Genomic DNA, 12,195 nt, shown 5'->3' with positions numbered 1-12,195 from the left:
CAGATACAAAGGGTTTTGACAGTATTCTTCATGGACCTGTAGCCCTTAGTTTTAAAATTGCATTTTGCATCCCATGTTCTTCAAAATTCAATGCCTCATTATTATATAACGATTATGTCTTTATCTTAAATGTTTAACTACCACTGACTAGATTTTGCACACTTAATCAGTGTTCCTGTTGATCTTTTTATGCTGTTACGTAACAAGTACATCAATGCATCTTCTTAATAAGTAATGATTATTGTTCAGTTGACTTCTTATAGTAGAGTAACCAAGCTGATGGTGAAGAACTTCAAAGCTTACAAATCGTTTAACTAAAATAATCAGTGTTAATAGACCCAGTTAAGGCATCACAGAAGGTTACTGTTGTAAATATGACATTTTGCAAGTTTGGACACCAGTACACCTAAAGGGGGGAGGCTGTTGCTCACCACAGTGCATCTATTGGCAGACTTAGTTCCATCTCCTCCTTTGGATCATCAGATGTTCTTCATTTCACATTGCTGCAGTCCTAACACTTGGGTAGTCCGCTGTCCCAGTCGGCCCGAATACCAAAGTATAAGGCTGACGTCGGTCAAGGCGCATTTGTCTGACATCAGGACGTCAGGGTACAAATGCGCATGACCAACGTCATATCCTCAGTCTTTTTTGCCGCATGGTCCGATGCAGAAACAGTATTGCGAGTGCAGGTTGGCATTCTGAAATTTTCTGAAGTCGGAGTTTCAGACCGAATCAAAGTTGGCTAAGTACCCCGTTGGGAATATTTTGGTTTTTTCTTGCCTCAGTATTTAACCGGATGTCAGAAAAAGTGAATAACTGTATTTCTTGTGGGAAACAGATACCTCATAGAGATTACCATACATTGTGTATACCTTGCTTAGGGCCTGAGCATGACGTTGTTGGCTGTCGCTCTTGTGCTAGATTTAACAAACGCACTATTAAGAGAAGATTAGATTGTGCCAGGTTAGTTTTTGGGAAGCGTTGTAATTACAACATGCCGCCGGATGCTCCACGCCCGCTTCATCTAAAAGCGCAAGGACAAAGCAGCGAAGCCTAGGGTGGAAGAACCGTCTGTCCCAGACGCCGGTTCTTTAGAGGCTCGTGGAGCTGGTGGTTCTACCAGAAGTTCCTTTGGATTCTCAGGGAGAGACTTTACTGTTACAAGATGTGTCCTCTCAGGAGGTAGGCCAGGCTGAAGGGGCTTCTCAGGTAGCTGTTTTCCCTCCCTTCCTAAGGTGGTTAGGCCCTCCCCTTCTGTTTCCAAGGCTCCTTCTAGAGGCAGGCCAGGGTTAACTTCAGTGGGGTCTCCCCTAGTTCTTCAGGGTCTCTGCCTAAGAAACATATGCTTAAAATGGCAGAAGATTTGATTACTATGATTAGAGGTTCTATACCCCTGATAAGAGGCCTAGGGTGGAACCTGAGCTTGAGAGTTTTGAGCAGTGTTCGAGGCTTCTGAGTCTTGGCTGAAGACTTGCAGGAGTATCCTCCTTATTCTGATTCTGATGTAGATGACTCTACACCTTCGGCTTCCCTCCTGAGGATTTTTCTTTTCAGAGACTCTTCATTCCATGAGGGAGCATTTTAAATGGGAAGGTCAAGATTTCTCTGATTCTAGGAAAAGGCTTAGGGAATTTTGTTTCTACCCCAGCATAGGCCTTTAGCTATACCTCCTGTTCTGGATGTGGTAGAGGATGTTTTGCAGAGGCTTCCTGAACCCTGATTCTTTGCCTCCTGCCCCAGTTAAACCGGACAGGTATTATAGGGTGCCTGAAGCTCATAAGTATCTTTTTAAGAGTCCTAGGGCAGACCCAGAAACTGTTTCTCAGGGCCCTAAAGGTGTTAAGGCTTCTGTTGTTAAAAATCCTGTTCCTTCTGATAAAGAGGCAAGGGCTTTGGATAGATGGGGGAAAAAGGTGTATACTTCTTCCACTTTAGCCATGAGGGCTTTGAATTGCCAGTTTCACATGTTGAAATACCAAAATTATCTCCTTTCACAATTGAAGTCTAAGGTAGATGCTCTGGCGGAAGGTATTGAGTGTAAAGAGTTGCAGGATTTAGTTCATGTTTCTGAACAGGTGGGTAAGCATTCCTTGCAATGTGGTTTTGATGCTGTACAGGCCTCTTCGAGGGTGGCAGCCACTGGTTCTGTTCTTCGCAGGCACGCCTGGCTCAGGGATCAGAATTTAGCTGAACATGTAAAGACAAGGATTTTAGATGCTCCTTTACAATCTGATGTGTTATTTGGTGCGCCTGTGGACGCAGTTTTAAAGAAAATGGAGGACAAGGCTAAGTCTATGCAGACTGTTAAAGATTTTTTGCAGGTTCAGCCTCCAAAGTTTAGTAGAAATTGGCCTACTAAGGGGTGGACTTATCCTTCTTATGATTCTCAGTCTAGGGGTAGATCTAGACGTGGTAGGGGTAGAGCTCAAGGTTCTTTTAGGCCTAGAACAGGCAGTTCGCCTGCCCAGTCTTCTGGTGAGGGCAGGGGTCAGTCCTTTCGTAAGCAGACCCAATGACTTGCCTTTTCAGCTGCCAGAGCCTTCTCGTCTGGCAGCACCTTTGGGAGGAAGGCTGGCACTTTTCAAAGAAAATTGGAGTGTTATTACCCAAGACAGATGGGTATTGGATATCGTTCACCACGGTTACAGGTTTTATTTCCATACCTTGCCTCCTTTCAAAGGCATGCCAGACATTCCTCCTATACAAAGAAAAGAGGCTCACAAGCAAATTTCTCTGTTGCTCCAGATAGGGGCCATTCAGCGGTTCCTGTGCCAGAAAGGGGTCTAGGATTTTATTCTCGCCTGTTCCTAGTACCAAAAAGGGGAACACGTGGAGACCAATTTTGGATTTGTCTATCCTCAACACTTATTTGGACATTCCCAAGTTCAAAATGTTGACGTTACAACAGCTTTTACCTCTGCTGGGCAAAGATCACTGGATGGTAACTTTAGATCTCAAGGAGGCTTACCTTCATGTGCCTATCAGACTCAGTTGCAGAAAGTATCTCCGTGTCGGACCTGGAAATGCCCATTATCAGTTCTCTGCATTGCCCTTTGGCTTATCTACTGCGCCAGAGTATTCACAAAAGTTCTGGCTCCAGTTGTAGCTTTTTCAGGCTAAAAGGAATACAAATCTATCCTTACTTGGACGACTGTCTGATTCTGGCTCAAGAAAAGGACGAGCTTCTTCAGCATCTGGAATATGTGATAGCAGTGCTAAGATGCCTGGGGTATTCTGTGAACGAAATAAAGTCCAGTCTAGTACCCTCTCAAGACATGTGCTTTCTGGGTGTGAGACTGAATACAGCAGCCCAGATGGCCTTTTTAACCCCGGACAAACAAAAGAGTCTATCCCTTTACTTCCATCAACTATCTCATCAGTCCGTGCTGACTGCAAGGACAGTCCTTCAAGCATTAGGGTTCATGGCATCTTGTATTCTGGTGCTTCCCAATGCCAAACTGCATATGAGGAAGCTACAATGGTATCTCAAAAATGTATGGACACAGCACTGCCAGGATCTGGACACTGTCATTCAAATAATACCTTGCATTCAAAAGGAATTTTTGTGGTGGGCTCAGGAATGTCACCTAAACAAGGGACTCTCTGTGACCCGGCCAGAGGCGAGTCAGATTCTAACGACAGATGCCTCAGACATAGCTTGGGGAGCTCATCTGAATGGAAAGTGGATACAAGACAAGTGGCCTGCCAGACTACAGCATCTACATATCAACATGAAGGAGATGTTAGCAGTCCAGTTTGCATTGATGGCTTTCAAGGAGTTACTTCTTCCAGGGCAGGTGTTGATTCTAACAGACAACACAACTGTCATGTGGTACATCAACAAGCAAGGGGGAACACATTCTTATCCTCTATGCAGGCAAGCAATGATTTTGTGGGAGACTGCGCTCAGCTTGCAGCTTACTCTTCAGGCGAGGTTTCTGCCAGGAGCACAGAACTCCTTAGCAGATGTGTTAAGCAGGCAAATCATGGATCCCCACGAGTGGATCTTCATGTATTTCAAAAATTGACAGTGTCATGGGGAACTCCAGACATAGATCTGTTCGCTTCTCCACTAAACCACCAGCTGCCAAAGTTTTGCACGAAAAGGTTTCATCACACAGCTTGGAAAGTGGATGCTCTTTCGTTCAGTTGGGAAAATCTTCATGTGTATGCCTTTCCACCTCTGCCTCTCCTCCCAAAGGTACTCCTAAAGGTCAGACAAGACAAGCCAAGGATGATTTTGATAGCTCCAGATTGGCCTCGGCAACACTGGTACCCATTACTGAGGAATCTGGTAAGAAAGCCTCCATGGCCTTTACCTTTAATTCCACACCTTTTGTCTCAGAGGGACGGTCATCTACTCAATGTCAAGCTTCACTCTCTTCATCTAACAGCCTGGCATATTCTGTTTTGAACCACAGCAGGTCTCAACTTCCTCAACAAGTTTTGAATGTGATTATGGAAGCCAGAAGACCTAGTACACGTAAAGTGTATGCAGAAAAATGGAAGAGATTTTTATTTTGGAGTGCAGCAAAGGATTTGGATGTTTCTGAGCCTAATTTGAGTGTGGCTCTTCAATATCTTACTGAGCTATTGGACAAAGGTTTGTCTTTCTCTTCCATTAAGATTCATGCTGCAGCAATTTCAGCTCACTATGATTGTGACCCACCATTGTTTTCTCATCCTTTGTTCAAGCAATTTCTTAGAGGGCAAAGAATATAAGACCCCCGTAGAGCTCCTACTCCTGCTTGGGACCTCAATTTTGTGTTGGAGAAACTTACTCTACAACCTTTTGAGCCTGCGGCTACTGCTGAGTTGAAATACTTGTCATGGAAGACTGCTTTTTTGTTGGCCATTACTTCTGCAAGAAGGGTTTCTGAATTGCAGGCCCTTATGGCGGTTGAGCCTTTTTTGATTTTTCATAAGGATAGGGTATCATTACGTACTAATCCTTCATTTATGCCTAAGGTGGTTTCTAGTGTGGCTTTAAACCAAACTATTCATTTGCCTACTTTTTATGCAGATCCCCAAAATAGGGGAAAATATTTTGCACACTTTAGATGTACACAGGCAGTTGCGTTATTATTTAAGCAGGACTAGGGATTTTAGGCAGTCTCAGCAGTTGTTTGTTTCTTTTGCTTTGAGTTCTCAGGGCAAGCCTGTGTCAAAACAAACTATATCTAAGTGGATTGGGTTTTGCATTGCATTCTGTTACTCCCATCATGGCAAGGAGATTCCAGCTGGGATTAGGCCTCATTCCACTAGGGCTACTGCCACTTCAACAGCATTTCTAAGGGGTGGCAACTAAGGATATTTTGGAGGCAGCTACTTGGAGTTCAGTGCATACTTTCTCCAAGCATTACCACCTTCCTCTCTATTCTAAGTCCAGGGCTGGTTTTGCCACTGCTGTGTTGCAGGGCATTTTGGCAGCTCCTGCCTCATTATAGTTTAGCCATCCTCCCTTACCTCTGCTTTGGGATTCTACCCAAGTGTTAGGACTGCAGCAATGTGAGATGAAGAACATAGTACAGTTTTGTACCTACCATAAATGTAGATGTTCAAGATCCACATTGCTGCAGTCCAATTTTCCCTCCCTCCTTCCCTCTGTGTTTAGGGGTGGTTGTGTGGGTGAGGTTCTATTTTTGTAAATTTGTATATATTGTACATATATTAGGTACAGGAGTGTTTTGGTGTTTTTTGGTTTTGGCCTTATCTTTTTAGGGTCTTCTGACATCTGGGGCAAGAAAAGACTGAGGATATGACGTCGGTCATGCGCATTTGTACCCTGACGTCCTGATGTCAGACAAATGCGCCTTGACCGACGTCAGCCTTATACTTTGGTATTCGGGCCGACTGGGACAGCGGACTACCCAAGTGTTAGGACTGCAGCAATGTGGATCTTCGAACATCTACATTTATGGTAGGTACAAAACTGTGCTTTATAGTTGACTGAGGGAATTATTATGACTTTTTAGCTGCCTGTTTGACTTTCATTGTCATAATATATATATATATATATATATATATATATATATATATATATATATATATATATATATGTGTGTATTTTTTTTTTTACATTTTCAAAATTTGTTACAAAACCATAACTGATAAAATGCATATTTTGTACAGCAGCTCACTGCAGGCAGACCATTAAGCTTGATAAATGTCATTGTGTAGCAGCAGGCCAGCTTCTCCTTAACTATAGTTAATACTGTCCAGGATTGGCCTAAGCCTGCCCCAGAAAATGAGACACCACGTTCATAAAAGCCACCTTTCAAATAAAGTAAATCATAGTAAATATTATAGAAAAATCTGCAGTGACCAGGGTAACTATTTCACCTGAGGTTTTTCTTTCCATTTTCCGCTCTTCTATAGCCTTTTCTAAGCCATATACTTATTTCCTAGCATCAGTTATGCCTTTACTAATAAGTGGGTTTGTTTCCACTGACTCTCATTAGCTTTTTTAGCGGACAGCAGAAGGAGATAAGTAATGGCCTGTTCACCTTACTAACAGCACCACTAATTAAAAATAAAGGAGAGGTAATGCTGTACCTGGTTTTGGCCAAAGCCTATTAGAAAGCTTCTGTAATTCATTTCTTTTTTTAAATATTTAGAGTTCCCAGAAAATAGGAAACAAATTACCCACCACTTTGTTACATCTCCACTATATAGAATTAACTGCTGAAACATTTGGACCACTCTAGATTGAGTATATAAAAATCTGTAGAGATGCCTGCTAGCCTAAGAATCTGAATTTTCTCAACCTGATGGCATATCATGGCCTAGAACAAGCATACTACATACATTTTAAGTGATTTGTGTTTTCAAGTCCTTCTCCCAAACAGTTCTATGTTTATTAAGTTGTTAACCTTCAAGTCATGAAAATGAAAAGTTAACTAATGACCACATTTTAGTGTAAGCTTCCCTACTTCTCTGTATAAACAAATTAATCCACAATGACCATGCTTCTCATTTTTACAGTGAATATTTTACTTTTCTCTAATTCAGTGAATACCTGTTCAAGATGAGCTCAGGGTATTCTCAATTTTATATAAAAACCCAAACATTCCCCAAATGATCGGTTTCCCTTTATCAGTAAGGTCCTCCCAATCAATTAATCAAACCTGGAATACACTAGAGTAACTCACTTGCACCGAAAGCAAGTCTCTTGGAATTGGGATAGGCCTACGCTACAGTAAGTCACTAACACTAAGAGGAAGTCTTTTGAAATCAAGCCCAATAGTTACCAACTTATTCTAGGTTTCACCCCCCACCCAGCCACAGAAAATGTGGAGGCTTATTTTTTTAACGTTCAAATGAATATCCATAGAAGGTAATGTAGGTAAACCTTAAGTCACATACAGCACCAGAAGACAAACCAATCTAATGCCAGTATACTCTGCCCAGGGTACAAACATTATTTCCCTCCCATTTTCTATAAAGCCTCTTGCACATTAGCAGAATTTATTTCCATGCTAGTTTTACTAGGGCCAGTAATGTGCTGGATAATTTTAGCCCCAAACAGGTTCACTGATAGCCATTCAAAAACGGTTAAGTCTATATAACCATAGGGTGAAAATCATTTATCTGAAGTAGGGAGTTCATTTGTCAGCAACCTGTGGGTCTTGGATCCGATATCGGATCCGAGCCGGCAACTTGTTTCAAGCTAATGGATCTGAGCTCCTAGCTCCTCCCTTCACCCATAATGCCCTGCTAACCCTCCATGACCTCAGATCTAGTTTGCCGCGCTTGTGGATAGCTGGATCCCCTTGAGCTCAGCAAGTGAATTGTCAGATAAGTCTATTTTTTCTGTCAAACTTTCCTTTTTTGTTTCAAATTTTAACGTTTGTAAGTGTTAGGTACCCTTTAGTATAAAAATATATTTCTTTAATTGGTTCCCTCCCTTTGTTTGGTCGTTAGTGAGTGTGTGTGTGTGTGTTGTGTTTTTGGGGCCTGTGTGTTTGTGTAGTTCTACCTTTTACTTTTAAGTATGGCTGAGGCCCCAAAAGCCATTTTTTCGAAATGTACCGAGTGTGGCCATAAGCTGTCCCCAGCTGATGGCCACACTCGGTGCGTTCGGTGCCTTGGGGTTGAACACCTCTCCTCAGGCTGTACCATTTGTGCAGCGTTCAACCCCAGGGCACTGAAAGAGAGGAGGTCGAAGCTGGTCTTGGCGGGACTTTTACCCCCGGACTCAGCTCCAGCCTCCGCTGCTCCCGTGGCTCCACCACAGCCTGTGGTTGCTGCCATTCCTGCCCCCTTCCTCCGTCCGGGACTCAAACTCCCGCTAAAGTGTCGGAGGACAGGGAGGCCAGGAGGGAGAAATGGAGGGAGAAGCACCACAAGCGGCGGGCCGAGACCTCTGTTTCGGCCCCGCCAGCTAAGCGGGCTTCTCCCTCCACTGCTCCTAGGTCTCCACCTCCTCGGCTCCGATCTCCTTGTTTCTCCCCGGGGCCCGAGGAGCAGGAGGCCCGATCTCCATCGAGGTCATCGAGGCGGCATTCCAGGCCTGCCTCGGTGACCTCTTCGAGATCTACCTTTAGTTTATCCGATGCAGACTTGGACCGGATGATGCAAAGGTTCATCCAGGCCCAGCTGCAGATGGGAGTGCTCTTGCCTCACCCCCCCCCCTTCGGGGGGGGAGCTCGACACCTTTTTTCCACCCTATTGCTCCTTCTCCGACCCGCTATCCGGGTTCGGAGCATTCGGAGCCGAGCAGCGTTGGAGCCGGGGGTGGGTCGGCACCGACAGTACTCGGTACTTCGGATCCGACCCTGCCCTCGAGCCTGTCGGATCCGACCTCTCGGAGCCGTGGCCCGAGCTTTGGATCCAAGGGATTCAGTGTGCCTTCGGCTCCGTCCAGGTCGGAGCGCACTGGTCCTTCGGATCCGATGATCTCGGCACCGGTTCTGATCCCTTCATCGGATCTGAGTGGGAGCCAACTTTCGGATCCAAGAGAGAGTGGTTCTCCCTCGGCCTTCGATGTTGTGGAGAGGGCTCTGTTGAGAGCATCCGGACCCCCGGTCCTTGTTTCGGCTCCTCCCTGCACTCCCTCGCTGCTGGGCCAGGCTTCCATCACCCGGCCAAAGGGACAGCCTGCTTCAATGTCACAGATGGTTCCATTGGAACAAGATGTTGCTGGCAAGGCCTCCTCGGACAGCCCCCCCGAGGAAGTGCCCCGCAAGCATAAGTGCAAGAGGAGGCACATGGACTCCCCTGAGTCCTTAACCGAGGACACGGACTTGGAAGAAGGGGAAGGCTCCCCAAGATCGCCCCCTGAGGATGTCTCCTTTGGAGACATCATGGAGATGCTGAGGATCAGAGGTGGGTGGTCTGCCCCCAAGTCTTCCTCCGACGAGTCTGTGTTTCTGGAGGCATTCGAAGCAGGCCCGTCTACCTCTTGGGTTTCCCCTCCGGCCGACCCCCTGGTGGACCTCATCACCACCAGGGCGTGGAAGGATCCGGACACCGTGGAGCCAATACCAAAACGCCCGGACAAAATACTTAGCCCCCCCCTCTGACCGATCACACTGGAGTAAGGGCCTCCCGTAGATGCCATGTTGACGGCGGCAGCCACGAAGAGGGAATTGGCTCAGGAGAGCCCCTCAGTCCATCCACCAAGCAAGGAGTCCCGCTTGATGGACCGCTTAGGGAAGCGAGTTTTTAGTTCAGCGACCTTCTCGGTAAGGTCTCTGAACTATATGGCACATGTCATCAGGATGCAGCGGGATCTTATCAAAGAATACGCTGCCTCCCCCCCTGAGTCCATGTCGGCAGATGACAAGCAATTGTACTCCACCCGAATGGCCACTCTGAGATCAATTTCTAATACCTCTATGCGGCTATTGTCCCACGCCACAGAGGGAGCCGCTAGGGCTAGCGGAGCAGGCCTAGTCATGAGACATCAGGCCTGGCTCCGTCATTGTGACTTTGCGGAGCCTTTTAAAGTGTCCTTTGCGAATGGCAAAACGGTTCGCGAGACACTTGTCCAGAGCGAAAAGGACGGGAAGACGTTGTCTGCCGTCAGAGTCCGCTTCTCTGCTCCCCAGCGGTCCTTCTCGAAGAACCAAAAGGGTCAGAAGAAGATGTGGTTCCGGAAATCGCAACATTCCCAACCCGCTCCGGACATCCAGTCCTACCGTGGCAGAGGAGTACAGGGAGGACGCCGCCCCAGGGGCAGAGGGGCTCCGAGAAACTTTGGGTCCAGAGAACCTTTCTCTGAGCAGCCCGCACAGCAGCCCTGAAGGGTTGCCCGGCTGCTCCACTCTGGAGGCAGTTGGGGGGCACTTCTCGGAGCACCTAGCGGCATGGGAGTCCATCACTACAGACCGCTGGGTGCTTCGCATTATATCCAGAGGGTACAAAATACCATTACTCCATGTCCCCAAACTCTAAAACCTCCCCGATGTACTATCCGATCAGAGGGAGGCCGCAGCTGCAGAAATTCAGCAGCTGCTAAGAAAAAGAGCCATCCAGCCCGTCCCCCAAGACCATCCCGGATTAGGGTTCTACTCCAGGTTCTTTTTGGTGCCAAAAAAGATGGGGGACTTGAGACCGATTCTAGACCTTTCCCGCTTGAACCTGTCAGTAACCAAGGAAAAATTCCGAATGGTCACTCTTCAATCTATTCTTCCCCTTTTAAGGGAAACCCATTGGATGTGCTCTATAGACATCAAGGATGCGTACTACCACATTCTAATGGACAGACGATCCAGGAGGTTCCTCCGCTTCTGGCTGGGAGCCAGTAACTATCAGTTCAGGGTCCTTCCCTTTGGCCTCACCACAGACCCCAGGGTGTTCACCAAAGTATTAGCAGTGATTGCGGCCCACCTGAGACTCCAGGGAATACAGGTCTTTCCGTACCTGGACGACTGGCTCCTGACTGCCTCAACAAGGCATCTACTTTGCTCAGCCAGAGACTTCTTTCTCCGCCTAGCCCCACAATTAGGCATTACCATCAATGTCGACAAATCTCTTCTGGCCCCAACACAAGTCATAGAATTCATAGGTGCCAGAATAAACACCAGAGAGCTACGAGCCTTCCTAATCTTTGAGAGAATCCGGAATTTGCAACTCCATGTGCGGGCCATCCTCCAATCAGAGACTTCTCCAGCAGAATTGGTCTTGAGGGCACTAGGCTCCATGGCGGCAGCGATTACGCTTCTTCCATGCACCCGTCTGAACATGCGGGTACTGCAATGGACACGTCTAGTGCAATGGTCCTTTCTATCCCTTCCTCTTCACCACCCCATTGCTATCAGCAAGGCTTGCAGGAGGGCTCTATTATGGTGGCTCCAAGCCTCTGCACCTCTCCCCCTCTCACCACGGTGACCACGGACGCCTCCTGCCTCGGGTGGGGGGGGCATTATTCAGGCAGGACAGTCCAAGGCACGTGGAACGACACAGAGACCTCCCTGCATATCAACGTTCTGGAGATGAGAGCGGTGCTGTTCGCGTTGCAAGCGTTGCAAGCACTTCAGGATCTCCTCCCCATAGGAACGATTGCGATTCAGTCGGACAACATGTCGGTTGTCTGGTACATCAACAAACAGGGGGGAACCAGATCTTACCCCCTATGCTGCGAAGCCATGAGAGTATGGGAATGGGCGATCTCCACCAACCGCTTTCTCACTGCAACGCACATTCCGGGACGGACCAACATCCTAGTGGACAAGCTCAGTCGCACCCTTCTTACCCCATACGAATGGTCTCTCAATCCACTAGTAGTGAAGCAGATATTCACAAAATGGGGGCAACCCTGCTGCGATCTTTTTGCGTCTCCATCAAACACCAAATGCGACAATTTCTTCGCTCTAATCCCCCCTCCAGGGGAAACTCTAAGAGACGCTCTGGTGCATGCTTGGCCACCCGGTCTACTTTATGCCTATCCTCCGCTACCCCTGATGCTGCAACTCCTACAGAAAGCCTCACGGTTGGGGAGCAGGATGATCCTCATTGCCCCATTCTGGCCTCGGCAAATTTGGTTCCCTTACCTGTGGTCTCACCTTGTGAATCCTCCCTGGATTCTAGATCCCACTCTGGATCTCATCTCCCATCCGTCAAACTTACCGACCCCAAACCTGGGCAATCTCAAACTAACAGCTTGGTTGCTCCAGTTCCACTCCTAGTTAGGACTCCCGGTATCTCTTCACCAGTCAAAGCCATCCTTGTGGCAGCGCATAAGCCTTCCAC

This window comes from Protopterus annectens, chromosome 10.part0 (genome assembly GCF_019279795.1).
Source record: "Protopterus annectens isolate FY-2018-M chromosome 10.part0, PAN1.0, whole genome shotgun sequence".
Classification (NCBI taxonomy): Eukaryota; Metazoa; Chordata; order Ceratodontiformes; family Protopteridae; genus Protopterus; species Protopterus annectens.
The sequence above is the reverse complement of the archived record's forward strand: the minus strand, read 5'-3'. Positions refer to the sequence as shown.